The sequence below is a fragment of the Megalobrama amblycephala genome, linkage group LG24 (genome assembly GCF_018812025.1).
Source record: "Megalobrama amblycephala isolate DHTTF-2021 linkage group LG24, ASM1881202v1, whole genome shotgun sequence".
NCBI lineage: Eukaryota > Metazoa > Chordata > Actinopteri > Cypriniformes > Xenocyprididae > Megalobrama > Megalobrama amblycephala.
In genome coordinates, this window is record NC_063067.1 from 11,781,987 (window position 1) to 11,798,614 (window position 16,628).

Below are 16,628 nucleotides of genomic sequence, written 5' to 3' on the forward strand. Positions count from 1 at the left end.
AGCAGATGGGAATACAAAAATTATGCTGTTGTCTCCCATTCACCACTATAGAAGTTTACCTAACTATGATGACTTCTGTTTCTGAGAACCCCGGAAATGTGAAAAGGGTCAATTGGTGAATGAATGTGAACAAATCTTTTTGGTGAACAGATTCAAAAGATCGAGTCATGGATCAAAAGCCACTACAATTACATCAAAATGGATCTTTCTCATTTTCTCATTTTTTTATAAAATATTGCAGTGTTTTTTTTTTAAATAAATTATGTATCCATGCACATCAATTTTGTTTTTAATTCACGTGCCTTTGTAATCTTTTATCAAATACATTAACTTCCCCTCTTCCTCGCAACCACATCTCTTTGATGACGTGTGCACAAACAGTTCTCCGCCTTATTATTTTCTCGTTTAAGTTGTTTAACTCTGATATACGTCACAATAGGGAAGAAAAGATGATCACAATTTCCATTTCATGGTGACTTTAAGGAGCATTAAAAAACACCATTTTATTAGGTCTTCACTCAATAAAATCTAAATAACAACCATAGAATAAAATTTTCGGAAATAAAAATTGTTTTTCAATACATGACTTTTTTCACACTGTTTGCTTTATTGCTGCTGACTCTCCACTGGTGACACACTGTCAGTCTTTAACCTTGAAAAAAACTATTTGAACCCCAGAGAAATACACAGAGATATGGAAGTTAAACGCTTTCACAGCATGCAGACCCAGAAAGACAAGGTCAAACAGGAAGGGACACATCTAACACGAAAACTGTTCTGAGCAAGTCTCTGAGTCATTCTGTCAAACACCAATGAGTAGAGCTCAGCAGAGCATGGCAGAAGGACGGGGGGCTTCTGTCTTTGAAAACATACAGTTGTGATGAAGCCCTTTCCCCACTAACTGTCCTCCACAGAAGCTGAGATGAATCAAGACGGACGGGAGGTTTACTGCCAGCCAGGTTAATGAGGCAATAGAGAGAAGATAGACGAAAGTGTTGTCATAATAGTGAAGTGCTGGCCTGACAGAGAACTGTATAATTATGTCACATCTGCTTCACATATTCTAATGAATCCAGGTGTTAATTTGAAAGGGCAGATTATTATGATGATGGACGCGTGATAGGAAAGCGAACAAAGAGGGAAAGGAAAAAGGCAAAATGCTACCCAAAAGTAATCACGAGAAACTGTACTCGAAAGTTAACGGGGTCATTTTATAATTTTTTTTTGTATTATTTAAATTTTTTTATCTCTGGGATCCATTTCTAACAAAGATTATTGCACCAAAATGTTAATAATAGTTATAATTATAAATAAATAAACAAACATAACCTCCAAAAATTAATACTTTTATTCATCAAGGATACATTGATCAAAAGTGACAGTAAAGACATTTATAATTTTAGTAAAGATTTCTATTTCAAATAAATGCTGTTCTTTTATTATTGACTCGGAATCTGAAAAAATGAAATCACAGTTTCCACAAAAATATTAAGCAGCTCTTTTCAACTTTGATAATAATATGAAACATTTCTTCAGCACCAAATCAGCATATTAGAATGATTTCTGAAGGATCATGTGACACTGAAGCACCACTGAAAATTCAGCTTTACAATCACAGGAATAAATTAAAATTATTAAAATATATTTATATATATTCAAATAACAGTTATTTTAAAATGTAATAATATTTCACAATTTTACTGTTTTTGTTGTTTCTGTGCCTTTAAGAAACACCCTCTTTGCACGTTACTCCCTCTTTTTCAATAAGACCAAGAACATTTATTTAGAAATTAAAAGGGGACAATTTTGATTTCACATTGTTTTAAAAGAACAAGAAAGCTACAGAGAGTATAAAGGAGAGAGAAATAAAGAGTGCGATAGCTAGACGAGACAAAGAAGCACTGAGAGTGAAGAATATCAGGCATGTTTGCAGAGGTTTTTAATGGCTGTCGATCAGCTGCCTGCTGACTGTGTAAGTGCTGAGGAGAGCGGGAGTTAGGTGACTGCAGTGCACGCACGTGTGTGTGTGTGTGTGTATACAGTCACAGTGTGTCTGTCACTCCATCACTTCCCTCCACAGTACAGTCTGTGAATGTGCTTGGTGACACTGAGTTTTACCTAACTATTTTCTATGAGGAGAAATGTTAAAGGTGCCCTCGAATGAAAAATTGAATTTATCTTGGCATAGCTGAATAACAAGAGTTCAGTACATGGAAAAGACATACATTGAGTTTCAAACCCCATTGTTTCCTCTTTCTTATGTAAATCTCATTTGTTTAAAAGACTTCTGGAAAACACGCGGATCTCAACATAACACCGACTGTTACGTAACAGTCGGGGTGTACGCCCCCAATATTTGCATATATGCCAGCCCATGTTCAAGCATTAGACAAGGAAAGGCAGTATTAACGTCTGGATCTGTGCACAGACAAGGTAAGCAAGCAAGAACAACAGTGAAAAATGGCAGATGGAGCAATAATAACTGACATGATCCATGATAACATGATATTTTTAGTGATATGTGTAAATTGTCTTTCTAAATGTTTCGTTAGCATGTTGCTAATGTACTGTTAAATGTGGCTAAAGTTACCATCGTTTCTTACTGTATTCACGGAGACAAGAGAGCCGTCGCTATTTTCATTATTAAACACTTGCAGTCTATATAATTCATAAACACAACTTCATTCTTTATAAATCTCTCCAACAGTGTGTAATGTTAGCTTTAGCCACAGAGCATAGCCTCAAACTCATAGAGAATCAAATGTGAACATCAAAATAAATACTTTACTCACATGATTCGATGTATGCACACAGCATGCATAACGAACATCTTGTAAAGATCCATTTGAGGGTTATATTAGCTGTGTGAACTTTGTAAATGCGCTGTAATATAGTCGAGAGCTCGTGAGGCAGGGGGCACGCGATTTAAAGGGGCGGCGACTGAAAAAATCAGTGTATAGTTAATGATGCCCCAAAATAGGCAGTTAAAAAAATTAATTTAAAAAAATCTATGGGGTATTTTGAGCTTAAACTTCACAGACACATTCAGGAGACACCTTAGACTTATATTACATCTTGTGAAAAAGCATTCTTGGGCACCTTTAATTTATTTTCATTCATATTCTTGCTGCTTATTGCACTTTGAGCTGTGGCCCAATACGCAAAACTTCCATACATAAATAAGGAAATGATGTACCGAAAATAATTGACACTGTCAATAACTGTCAATGAACTTATGATCCATGTACACTTTGTTGAATATGCTTCATTTAGCTTGCAGTTGATAACATCAGCTCTAGAGATTAGCATGATTAATGGAAAGTCAATATAGTGGAATGGATGGATACACAGTAAACAACAGAATCGCAAAGTGCAGTGGTGATTCAGTGGTGAACACCTGGTGGATTTATGCTTTTCCTTGAAGTTCAGTCTCTTAGAATGTCTCACACAGCATTTCCTTTAATGCAAAAGTCCCTCGGTGAGAGATTAGGAGAAGATTAATCACAACGCAACACTTCATCAGCAGTTTTCCAGGGCAAACAAAGGCTGCGAGGTAAGTCATTCTTTTTTTTTTTTTTCACCAGCCCGGATTAAAGTTAGCATCTATGCTAATCAAAGCTGACTGTATTGTAAGCTAGTGTTTGTTTTAAGTATCTCATTGAAATGTTCTTTAGTGTACTGTATATTTCAGAAACTATTGGAAAGACTAAAAAATGAAAATTGAAGTTTTGTTGTAGTTTTTTGTTTGTTTGTTTACATGGCTATTAGCTTAGAGGCTATTTCAGTGCTAGTTCTCCTCAAAGATGAGACATGCATTGAACAAAAGTATTGATTTATGCCATAGCTGTCTGGACAAGTGCTTTGACATATGGTGCGGTATAAGACTTTGGGTGACTCGAGATCGAGTCCTGGCTTGAGGTCTGGTCCAGTACCCCTCACTCCTCTCACATGATTTCCTGTCTGTCCTCCTACTGTCCTATTGGAATAACGGCAGAAATGCAATTTTTTATGTAATAAAATCTCTAAATTGAAAATGTCCTCTTCCACAATACCTGAAAAAAGGCCTATTGATTACTTTTTAGAGGATAATGATTTCAATTTCATTTGTCAACCCATTTCATGTCCATGGAGAGACTTTAAATCATACATACAACATTATATAAGAAACAAGAAGTGAAGGTTTCATTCATTCAGGCTGCAGTGTTATCATTAACTTAGGGTACGTTTAAATGACAATTAAGTACTAAAAAAGAAAGGTTTTTCCTTTGTGTTTTTCATGTACAGACGACAATGATGTCAAAAATGATCCAGTTCACACCCCACCAGCAATGTTCCCTCTATGTTGCGCGCATGCACGGCCGTGCACTTCTGAAGCCGCGGCCGCGCAGAAAAAATAATTGCCGCGAAGAGACATGAAAATTATTGTAGTAGTTTAAAGGTGCCCTAGAACCAGTTTTTACAAGATGTAATATAAGTCTAAGGTGTCCCCTGAATGTGTCTGAAGTTTCAGCTCAAAATACCCCATAGATTATTTTAATTATTTTTTTTTAACTGCCTATTTTGGGGCATCATTAACTATGCACCGATTCAGGCTGCGGCCCCTTTAAATCGTGCACTCCCTGCCCCCTGAGCTCTCGACTATAATACAGTGCATTTACAAAGTTCACACAGCTAATATAACCCTCAAATGGATCTTTACAAAGTGTTCGTCATGCATACTGCATGCATGCGTCAGATCATGTGAGTATAGTATTTATTTGGATGTTTACATTTGATTCTGAATGAGTTTGAGGCTATGCTGCGTGGCTAACAGGCTAACATTACACACTGTTGGAGAGATTTATAAAGAATGAAGCTGTGTTTGTGCATTATACAGACTGCAAATGTTTAAAAATGAAAATAGCGACCGCTCTCTTGTCTCTATGAATACAGTAAGAAATATATATATATATATATATATATATATATATATATATATATTAGAGAGAGAGAGAGAGAGAGAGAGAGAATTTAGTCAGAGCCTCTGGACTTTATTTTATCTATAATTCAAGATGGTGGTCGAGCCAGTTGGAACTGAACAAGTAATTAAATTGAACTATTCAGACTGAACTCTACCAGACAGAACAAAAAGTACAGAAATGTATCTAGTCATCCAAATGCAGGTGGCTTTTTCACACTGTACACCCACCTAAAGAACATGCCCTTCAGTTCTTCCCTGAGAGCCACAGGAAGTGGGGCGAGCACTGAGAGACGGAGGAAATGAAGGCTGCAAACTAGTCCGATGACACAAACTCCTTTGTGTCACCTTTAATAGTGTTCTCTGAATAGCCTGCAAAAAAGGCAACAGTCAGAGTGACCTCCTCTCTGCCCCTCTGCCCTACGGCCAACAACTAATAGAACAACAGCAAGAGCGTGAGATGTAAAACACAGAAGGAAAGATGCCTCTCAGGCCTCGGGGCGACACTCTCTTCCTCCATTAGGAGTAGTGACCTGAGGAAGATGAGGACGAAGAGAATGAAAGCACAACAAAAGTGGAAGAAAAAGAGCAGCCAGGGGAAGTCATGATCCAGGCCAATGAGGCTGCATTAGTGCTGCATAAGTGCTGAGTGCTGAGGGTTTGCACTGTATTGTGGGAATGATGGTCCTCAGTCTGAAAACGCATGCAAGGGAGAGTAAAAAACAGACCTACATGAGCAGTAAACCATAGAGAACAGACACACTCACTCAAGCCAAGAGCTACAGTCCAATATATAGGTGCATTTTATAATATAATATAATATAATAATAATATATATTATATATATATATATATATATATATATATATATATATGTACAGTGCAACTTACATGAAGTAAACTTTCACTCAAAGCCTTCCTTCCGCCGGAAAAAATAGCCCCTGATCGTGACCAGCAACAGAAGTTACATTTTCACGCCATTAGATGGCGGCAAAGACTGTGTTTATGAGTGTCAGTCAGTAGCGAAGACTTTTATATTAAAAAGACTGAATTGTTGTGAACACGGAACAACGCAACTGATAAATGCTTTGACTAACGCTGTCAGTCACGGGAAAACCCCTTAACTGTTAAAAGGACAAGATAATACATCGGACATTTAAACAGATTTTTTATTATGAACATAGGATCTGACCTGAAGGAAAATGCTAAATGTGAATGCAGGTAATAAACTCGCTCAATTGATCTCTTTCTCACAACGGTCTTCTAGTTCTACATAATACTGTAAGCTTTAATGAACAATATCAATTGAGAACACACAGTTTACATTGATAAGAGTGGTTGCTAAGGGTGTTGTGTAGTGATACACAGAACCGTTGGGTGAAGCGGTCATAGCCGTATTTTATTGTGAATAAAACACAGCTATTGACCAATAAGAATCAAGGACAGGAACTAACCGTTTATATATATATATATATATATATATATATATATATATATGTGTGTGTGTGTGTGTGTGTGTGTGTTAAGACAAATAAAACAAACTTAATGGTCCTAAAAAGGCTTTATTTTGATTATTTTTGATTATTTTATGATATCCAGGCACTTTTGGCATGACATTTTCAACATGCTGTGATTTAGGAAGCACTAAACCTAATCTCACACGCTGACTAGAATGCAGCCAAGGATTCTATGGCCAGACTTACTGATATCAACAAAATGATGCAAAGAAAAGCTTATTACTATTCTCACTATAGGGTATTGCAATTTATCCCATAACACTGTTTCTCAGAAAATGAGGGTCTGTTTATATCATTCACAGTGCCTTATTAGACATTATCTGAATGATCACACACTATCATAAACAGAACACATTTTGTTTTTCCATAATTGTGATTCCATAGTCAGGAGATGAGAGAGAAAGTGCAAAACCTTATTAACATGTTTTCCAACTAACACTGCTTATTTCAGGAGGTTCATTAGTGAATGTGTAGTGTCAAAAAAGCAGAGCATTATATCCTGACAGTTTTAGAAGGTTTGAGTCACATATTTCTCCCTAATGCTCTGAAAACTCGTATATATTATATTTATTATAATAATAATATAATAATGTTGCTAAAATATATTATATATTAAAAATTTAAATACAATTACTTTAAAAATGTTATTATATTTACAAATGATAAATTTAATAAAAATATATTTATATATCTTTTGTATAATTTATATTTAAATCATTTATTTTTTTTACATTTAACAGTCATACGTAAATATGCACATTGTAGGACATAATTGATGAAAAACCAAAACTCTGTGGTCACAAATTAAGAAAGATGTCGTGTGGTGTTTGCTTTCAGTGACATGTGCTCTGTTTACGGTCTAACTTAGATTTGCATGATTAGATTTCTGAGTGCCACATGTTTGTGCCCTCAACTCCACAGAGTACCAGTAAACACTGAGATTAGATTGACCCACTTTTATAAACCATTCAAGGTCTTCTGCCAATTGAATTTGTGGAATTCTTCTGGATAGTGTGTCCAAGCCCAGACAGCAGCTGATGCAAGATTATCTTCTCTCCAATCATTATTAAACAGGCCTCTGCTTTCAGTCGGGTCAGACAGGTAGTGAATCCATTCAAGTCTGTGCGTTTTGTTCACAAAAAATATACAATCATAGAAACAACAGTCAGAACTACACTACACAACAACACTACATTATGAATTTGAAAATGTCACTTTAGAATCCGTAATGAAGGAATGTTGAGTAACTTTCTGAGTTAAAGTCCCTTTCAGGCAAGTTATTTCACTCGGTGGCCATCTTTGAAACGCCTCTCAGGCAGCTATTTCAGTCATGAAAGTGCAGCTTCCATTGTTTTCACTGAACAACTTAATTGCATTTTGTAAATATAAACAAATTTTGATTTTGATGGCTGCAACACACACCAAAAAAGTTGGGACAGAGGCATGTTTATCACTGTCATATCACCTTTCCTTTTAAAGGGTTAGTTCACCCAAAAATTTAATTTCTGTCATTAATTACTCACCTTCATGTCGTTCCAAACCTGTAAGACTTTTGTTCATCTTCGGAACACAAATTAAGATATCCTTGATGAAATCCGAGAGGTTTAGAAAGCAACGTATTACCACATTCAAGGTCCAGAAAAGTAGTAAAGACATCGTTAAAATAGTCAACGTGACTACAGTGGTTCAACCTTAAATGTTATGAAGCGAAGAAAATACTTTTTGTTCAGAGCTTCCAGGTTCTACGTCAGAACGCCGGCTCAGTATATTATATATTATATCTTTTCATGTGACAACACTGAAGAAATAACACTTTGCTACAATGTAAAGTAGTGGGTGTTCAGCTTGTATAACAGTGTAAATTTGCTGTCCCCTCAAAATAACTCAACACACACCCATTCATGTCTAAACCACTGGCCACCCCTAAGTGAAAATGTCCAAATTGGGCCCAAAGCGTCAATATTTTGTGTGGCCACCATTATTTTCCAGAATTGCCTTAACCCTCTTGGGCATGGAGTTCACCAGAGCTTCACAGGTTGCCACTGGAGTCGACATAACAGAGCTGGTGGATGTTAGCAGGCATGAAAACGGGTCAGGGGTGAAAAAGGTGAGAAGCTCCCCTGGAAGAAAAATTTTAATATTCCATATTTTAAAGCATCAATCTGATGCATTTTGAGATGCTTTTTTTGCCAACCTGGGGAGAGCTGGAGAAACATCAGCCATGAGTCAAAAATTATTATGGCCTCCTTACTAAGTATTATGAAGGGGGATCGAGCGGGAATCTTTATTGGTGTCGATTTTCAGTCTCTTTTTAATGATAGGCTTTAGGCATCTGTCAATCATCCCCACTTGCTATATGAGGGAAGAACCTAGCACTATGATTGGTTGAACTCTTCTTCTTTTGCTGTTGCTTGATTTGAGGACTTAATTCATTTTTTTAACTGCCTATTTTGGGGCATCATTAACTATGCACCGATATATAGGTTGCGGCCCCTTTAATTCTCGTGTTCCCCCTCCCCCGGAGCTCGCGCTTGCCTTGAACACCATAAACACAGTTTACACAGCTAATATAACCCTCAAAATGGATCTTTACAAGATGTTCATCATGCATGCTGCTTGCATACATCGGATCATGTAAGTACAGTATTTATTTGGATGTATTACATTTGATTCTGAATGAGTTTGAGGCTATGCTGCGTGGCTAAAGCTAACATTACACACTGTTGGAGAGATTTATAAAGAATGAAGTTGTGTTTATGCATTATACAGACTGTAAGTGTTTAAAATGAAAATAGCGACGGCTCTAGTCTCCGTGAATACAGTAATAAACGATGGTAACTTTAACCACATTTAACAGTACATTAACAACATGCTAACGAAACATTTAGAAAGACAATTCACAAATATCACTAAAAATATCATGTTATCATGGATCATGTCAGTTATTATTGTTCCATCTGCCATTTTTCGCTATTGTTCTTGCTTGCTTACCTAGTCTGATGATTCAGCTGTGCACATCCAGACGTTCTGCCCTTGTCTAATGGCTTGATCATGGGCTGGCATGTGCAAATATTGGGGGCGTACACCCCGACTGTTACGTAACAGTCGGTGTTATGTTGAGATTCGCCTGTTTTTCGGAGGTCTTTTAAACAAATGAGATTTATATAAGAAGGAGGAAACAATGGAGTTTGAGACTCACTGTATGTCTTTTCCATGTACTGAACTCTTGTTATTCAACTATGCCAATATAAATTCAATTTTTAATTCGAGGGCACCTTTAACTTCTGCCTTGTCAGTCCCCTCACCTCAAAATCTACCTCCTCAAAAACGGTAATAATTTTCCACCGGAGCTTTAGCTAGCTGGCTAACATTGTGTTCTCTCCTGCTGTGTTCAATGACTCAATTCATCATGTCTATGTCAACAGAGCTCCTGGGCAAAGAATATACACTGACAAGAAGCGACAGTCAATAGAACGTTCCATTGAAACACCAGCGCCCAGCAGCAGCCCTGCGTTTCCGCCATTTTGGGGTGAAAACCATGCGGCAGTCCAATAGATTTCAATGGGAATATCAGCTGATTTGTTAAAAGAAAAGTACATTAAAGCTGAAATTAGCCGAAAACCTGAATGATGACAACACAGAATAACGTACAAACACTAGAATAGTGATCATTTAATTTTTCAACGGTTTATTATACAGACTTTGTTTATTTCTTCCACTTTTTTTCTCCACAAAACCTTTGCTCTCAAGATACCCATGTCAGTTTTGGTTAAAATTCTTTAAAATGCTTATAAACACTGAATTATTACCAACATATGAAATTAAATTAAGGACATGCATCAGAAAAATTGGGAATGTTGGACAATATGAATATAACAGCTTGATTTTGCAGTGTTGTCTAATGTCCGTTAAAGCAAAAGTGGGAATTATGTGATAACAGACACAGCATCATAAGATCATTATGTTTGTAGCATGATCCATTAAAACGTACAATATACAGTACAGTCCAAAAGTTTGGAACCACTAAGATTTTTAATGTTTTTAAAAGAAGTTTTGTCTGCTCACCAAGGCTACATTTATTTAATTAAAAATACAGTAAAAAACAGTAATATTGTGAAATATTATTACAATTTTAAATAACTGTGTACTATTTAAATATATTTGACAAAGTAATTTATTCCTGTGATGCAAAGCTGAATTTTCAGCATCGTTACTCCAGTCTTCAGTGTCACATGATCCTTCAGAAATCATTCTAATATGCTGATTTGCTGCTCAATAAACATTTATGATTATTTTCAATGTTGAAAACAGTTGTGTACTTCTTTTTTCAGGATTCCTTGATGAATAGAAAGTTCAAAAGAACAGCATTTATCTGAAATACAAAGCTTCTGTAGCATTATACACTACCGTTCAAAAGTTTGGGGTCAGTAAGAATTTTTATTTTTATTTTTTTGAAAAGAAATTAAAGAAATGAATACTTTTATTCAGCAAGGATGCATTAAATCAATCAAAAGTGGCAGTAAAGACATTTATAATGTTACAAAAGATTAGATTTCAGATAAACACTGTTCTTTTGAACTTTCTATTCATCAAATAATCCTGAAAAAAAATATTGTACACAAATATTTTGTACAATTGTACACATTAAATGTTTCTTGAGCAGCAGATCAGCATATTAGAATGATTTCTGAAGGATCATGTGACACTGAAGACTGGAGTAACGATGCTGAAAATTCAGCTTTGCATCACAGGAATAAATTACTTTGTGAAATATATTCAAATAGAAAACAGTTATTTTAAATTGTAATAATATTTCACAATATTTCAGTTATTTACTGTATTTTTAATTAAATAAATGTAGCCTTGGTGAGCAGACGAAACTTCTTTTAAAAACATTAAAAATCTTAGTGGTTCCAAACTTTTGGACTGTACTGTAGTTACTTCAATTCAGACCTAGATATTATTACTATTACTCCACTAGGTCTGAAATATATTGTTCGCTGCAAACATGATGATTTGAAATGTATTAATTATTAATTTACTATTAATAAATGTGTAAAGTTGCATAAAATGGAAATACTCAATAAAGTATATGTTACCTCAGATGATTGAATGGTTGGATTCCACAACTGGTAATAAAACATATATAAGACAATGCAACATTTACTGTAGGAGCCATAGAATTTACTGGTGACTTAATATAAAAAACTGTTCTATTGCGCTTCTGATTTGGCAGTGAGATTCACAGATCTGTGAGATACTGTATATAATATATATATATATATATATATATATATATATATATATATATATATATATATATATATATATATATATAGAATATAGCATTTGTGCGACATTGTGTATTGATATGGCTATGAATCCATGGGACCGGGTTGTTTGTGACTATGTTTCTTAATTAGCATTTCCTCTCTTCTGGCCTTTGCTGGTATTACCGAGTACCAGAGTGTGACAGTCACAGCTGTAACAGTAGCATTACGCTTAAGTGTGTGTGTGAACGGAGAGGCTGACACCCTCCAGCTCTCATCCGCTCTGATTAATGATTCTGGTCAGGTAGCGGACGTTGCCATTCACACCAATTAAGACGTTAGTTCATACACATGGCTCCCTGCTCATACACAAACAGCCTGCTGGCCTCTTTTTTCTCTCTCTCTCTCTGGCTCACAAACCACATCTACACACTTCTAATTTACATTTATTATAGATCTGTCTACTTAAATTCTATGTCTTTCTCTTATTTAAAAGGATATTTTATTTTTCAACTCACTCTCACTAGACCAATCCAGAGGAAGCTTAAGAGATTTTTCTTGGAGTCTGAAGTTTTGCCTTGTCTTTTCAGATTTTACATGTTACGTCTCTCCCTTTATCATGACATCTATCTTGAACATAAAGACATTCTGTCACCTTTAATTCCTTAATCACATGAACAATAAAAGTGCACTGTAGAACTGAGCTCAGAAAAGACAGCTTAATTAGTTAAGATGAACCTGCACGTTTAACAAGGACCCATAAACACTGATTATCAGTGACCCTGTAGACGCTACATGGGTCATTTACAAGCGGGGTTAAAGACTTAATGATGCTACTGAGATGGCTGAATATAATTAAAGGAGATAAAAAGGGAATTCAAATGAGGTCCTGTAAGAATAAATATATTTGAAGGTATAATTCACCACTACATTTAAGCCAATAATACAGACAAAAATAAGCATTTAAAAAGCGACAAAGTGCTTCTTTCATGTTAGAATCATAAAATGGGGAAATAACTTACTAACCGCATGCCCAGGATGAATACGTCGAGTTTTTGATATTACAATAAAATATTATAATAATTGATTAGAATTTATAGGTGTAAATATATATAATATCAACTTTAGGGATTTATTGTTTAGTTATGCACTTCAGAACATGTTATGCATACAATGGGTTTGGATGTATCTCAATGTCTTCCTACCTTCATATGTCTTAAGGCGGCAGCAATTTTCACTTTTCGTACTCATCCAGAGTCAAACTTCGCCACTGTAGAAAACAGAAAATGTTAGTTGCTACACATACCACAGCATGGCATCTTCAATGAGTCATAATAATGAAGCGGAGTGGCTGTACACTTATAAACAGTCACTGACAGAGCTGCAGAGACTCGAGTCATTCACACTAATGATTTGAGCTAGTAGACGACAGCTAATCATGACCACTGATTAGTGGTTTATATGCGTGTGTCAGGGGTGGAGACTTACGCCTCTGCTCTTCTGCTCTCGATGTCGCCTCATCGCTGCCTTCACCTCCTGTTAGCAGGCCTGTCAATCAACTCGACAGGCTGTCTCTCATCAAATCGCTTTGCATGATTGCCAACGAAAGTGTGTACAGGACTTCATACCTCCCCATAGTGTGTATTCGCATGTGTGTGTGTGTGTGTGTGTGTGTGTGTGTGTGTGTGTGTGTGGGGGTGACGGACCTCATCTGTCACCTGCTCTGGTCTCATGATCAGGGCCGACAGATGCGCTCAACGACACATCGGTAGGCGCGCTCCTCTTTACACGCATGTTTGCTTGAATGAGTGCGTTTAGATTAGACAACAAGCAGACACATAGGTGCATCGAGCTAGACATCTCAGACCGGATTCATTTACAAAAGGTGAAAGCACATGCAGAATGAAGCCACTGCTCTCCTTTATCTAGACCTGAAACAAACAAACAATGAAGATCAGAGAAATAGAAGTAAATGTAATAGGAGTCTCTTCATTGAAACATAGTAGTCTTAAAATGTAACTATACATATCGTAAAAATAAATATAATAGTGCTTTCAAACAGATTAATCATGATTAATCTGTTTGATAGATGCAATTAGCTTTTATGTTAGATGCAATTAATCGCGATTAATCGGTTTGACAGCACTAAAAATTAGATTTCACAACTTTATGAGGTAATGGGCTGTTTTGACTTGTGCCAGTAAAAACAAAGTCCCTTTAAGACAAGTCATTTCACTCGGCGGCCATCTTTGAAACGCCTCTCGGGCATCCAAGTGCAGCTCTTACCTCTTTGAATGGGGAAACATCAAATTCTCTAAAACTGTTTGCCAAGCTTTTGATTAAATTTCATATTTGAAATCACCAATGAAATCTGACAACAACTGTCTCATAAATATTGTTTCTAAACCTCGAATCATGACAAAAAACTGTATTTTTCAGGCTGGATCAACCTAATGCGCAGTCCTAAATGTGCGTCTCTTGTGCCTCATTTCGGAGGTGCGCATCTGACTGTTTCTATAGAAACCGGAGCTTCTCACGGCCACTGCAGTGATGTGATGACTTTACCATTCAGCGATTGGCTCTTATTAAGAAGGCGGGACTTATTCCGCCATATTGCACGTTGCACTTTCTCCCATTCATAATAATATGAGTGACGCGTCTTGTGTTATTCTATAGTCTTTGGTAAAAACGACCCAGAACAGCTTAGCAACTGCATAGCAACACATTCAAAAATAACATTTAGAAAGCCTTAGCAACAATGCAAAACACCATAGCAACTGCTAAGCAACATGCTAAAATCACTCCAAATGACTTAATCTCATAGTAACTCCCTGGCAACCATATAGAACACCCAGCATAACAACATTTTAAAAAAACAGAACTCCTTAGTAACAACGCAGAACACAACCACTCAGAACACCTTAGCAACCACATAACATCATCCTAGCAACCACTCTAAACACCCTAGCAACATGTTAAAATCACTCTGAAATCACATGCTAAAACCCAGATCACCTTATCAACCACCCAGAACACCATAGAAACATACTAAAAACACTCAGAACACCTTAGCAACCCCATAACATCACCTTGGCAACCACCCTTAAAAAAATCACTCAGAAAACCTTAGTAAACTCATTGCAACCATATAGAACACCCTGTGTAACAACATGCTAAAACCCAGAATACCTTAACAACTACCCAGAACACTAACTGAAAAACATGCTGAAAAACACTTGCAACACCCTGACAACCACCCAGAATACCCTGCAGTGCATCACACTAAAAACAGAAAACCACAACCCAAAACACTATAGAAACATGCTAAAAACAGAACAATAGCAACCACATGCAACACCCTACATACATTTTTAATGTATTTTATATCTTTTATGTATCATCTTGATTCTGACTTTTAATGCATTTTAAATATTGCGGTAAAATTCTCTGTTTTTACTGTTATTTCTATTCCTTATGTTCTATTTTTATTATTATTCTTTATGTAAAGCACTTTGAATTACCATTGTGTATGAAATGTGCTATACAAATAAAATTGCCTTGCCTTGCCTACATGGCAACCACCAAGAACACCGTAGCAACCTCAAAGAAAATTCACTCAGAACACATTAGCAACGCCCTGGCAACCACCTAGAACAGATTTTAGCTCCAACATGAATCAAACACACCTGAACCAGCTAATCATGGTGTTCATGGCTGCTTGATAATTATAGACAGGTGTGTTGGAGCAGGGTTGGAACTGAAATCTGCAGGACGGTAGCTCTCCAGGAGTAGGGTTGGACATTCCTGGCCTAGAAAAAAGCTGGCATCAAGTCAGCAACTTTTTAAAAGCACAAGCAACACTCACATCATAAAAAAATCTATATAAAAATAAGATACAAATTAAATCATTTAAAAAGGTTCATAAAAAGCTTTTATATAGAAAAGCCTTGAAATTTCATTGAATATATGAATTCTTTATGTAATATTCTTTAGTAAAATTAAGACTGAACAGCACATATTGTAAAGTAACTGAATGTCTTGACATAAAGTTTAACATGTTTTTTATTTTTTGTGGTTTTATCCTAGGCTCAGAGGTATCAATGAAATGCAAATGTATTCAAGAACCGGAACGGTTTTCTCCCAACGGAGACCGTCCCGCCGTTTAATGGACCATCACAGTGAAAATGTGATGACTGAAAGGTTTTATTACTATTTTTTTATTGCTGACATTTTTCAAAAAATGTAATATTAAAGTCAAGAGTGAATCAGAATCAGTCATACCTTTTCTTTCCTTATTTCTCTCCAGCACATCCTGCCATTTCTCCCTCTTCCTCTCTCATACACACAGGAGGCATTGTCAGAATCTGAGGAGAGAGTACCAGACCGATTTCATCTGATTAATCACCAGTATGTGGCCTTGTGGAGTAAAAAAGAGAGAAAAGTCAGGGGAAGGTGAGGGATGAAGATGTTTTATGGACTACTAGACAACACTGCTTTATTTCAGCTGAACTGACATGTTTCCAGTGCTCAGCTTGAGGTGGGGGTGGGGGGGGCTGTTGGGATTTAGGGGGGAGATACGGGTCCCCCAGATATTTGTATTTTAATAAAGACAAATCTGATTAAATTCACACAGTATATGGTAAATTCCACGAATTAACTATTTACAATCATTCATATGACTGAAGTATGCTTTTAGGTTAGTTAGTCTCTTTAAAATGATAACGTTACTGCTTGCTTGGCATAAGCTAACTTTGATTAAGCTAACTTTAGCAAAAAAATTTAGACTAATAAACCTCTACTCGGAGTCGGGAAGAGAAAGCTTCTTAAGCTACTGACGTTTTTGATTAATCTTCTCTCTTTCTATCTTTCTGCTATGTTTATCCA

General features: G+C 36.2%; 2 long non-coding RNA genes across 2 annotated transcripts; one reads left to right on the forward strand and one right to left on the reverse strand.

Moving 5' to 3' along the window:
- Positions 1-3,112: 3,112 nt before the first annotated feature.
- LOC125260834 lies at positions 3,113-16,191 on the forward strand. The gene is made up of 3 exons (XR_007183138.1): positions 3,113-3,553; positions 15,831-15,944; positions 16,051-16,191. It is a non-coding gene; the product is annotated as an uncharacterized LOC125260834 (long non-coding RNA).
- On the reverse strand, positions 11,838-16,104 carry LOC125260836. Its single transcript, XR_007183139.1, has 3 exons — positions 16,026-16,104; positions 13,233-13,675; positions 11,838-13,014 (listed from the first exon to the last, which is right to left on the reverse strand). It is a non-coding gene; the product is annotated as an uncharacterized LOC125260836 (long non-coding RNA).
- Positions 16,192-16,628: the final 437 nt, after the last annotated feature.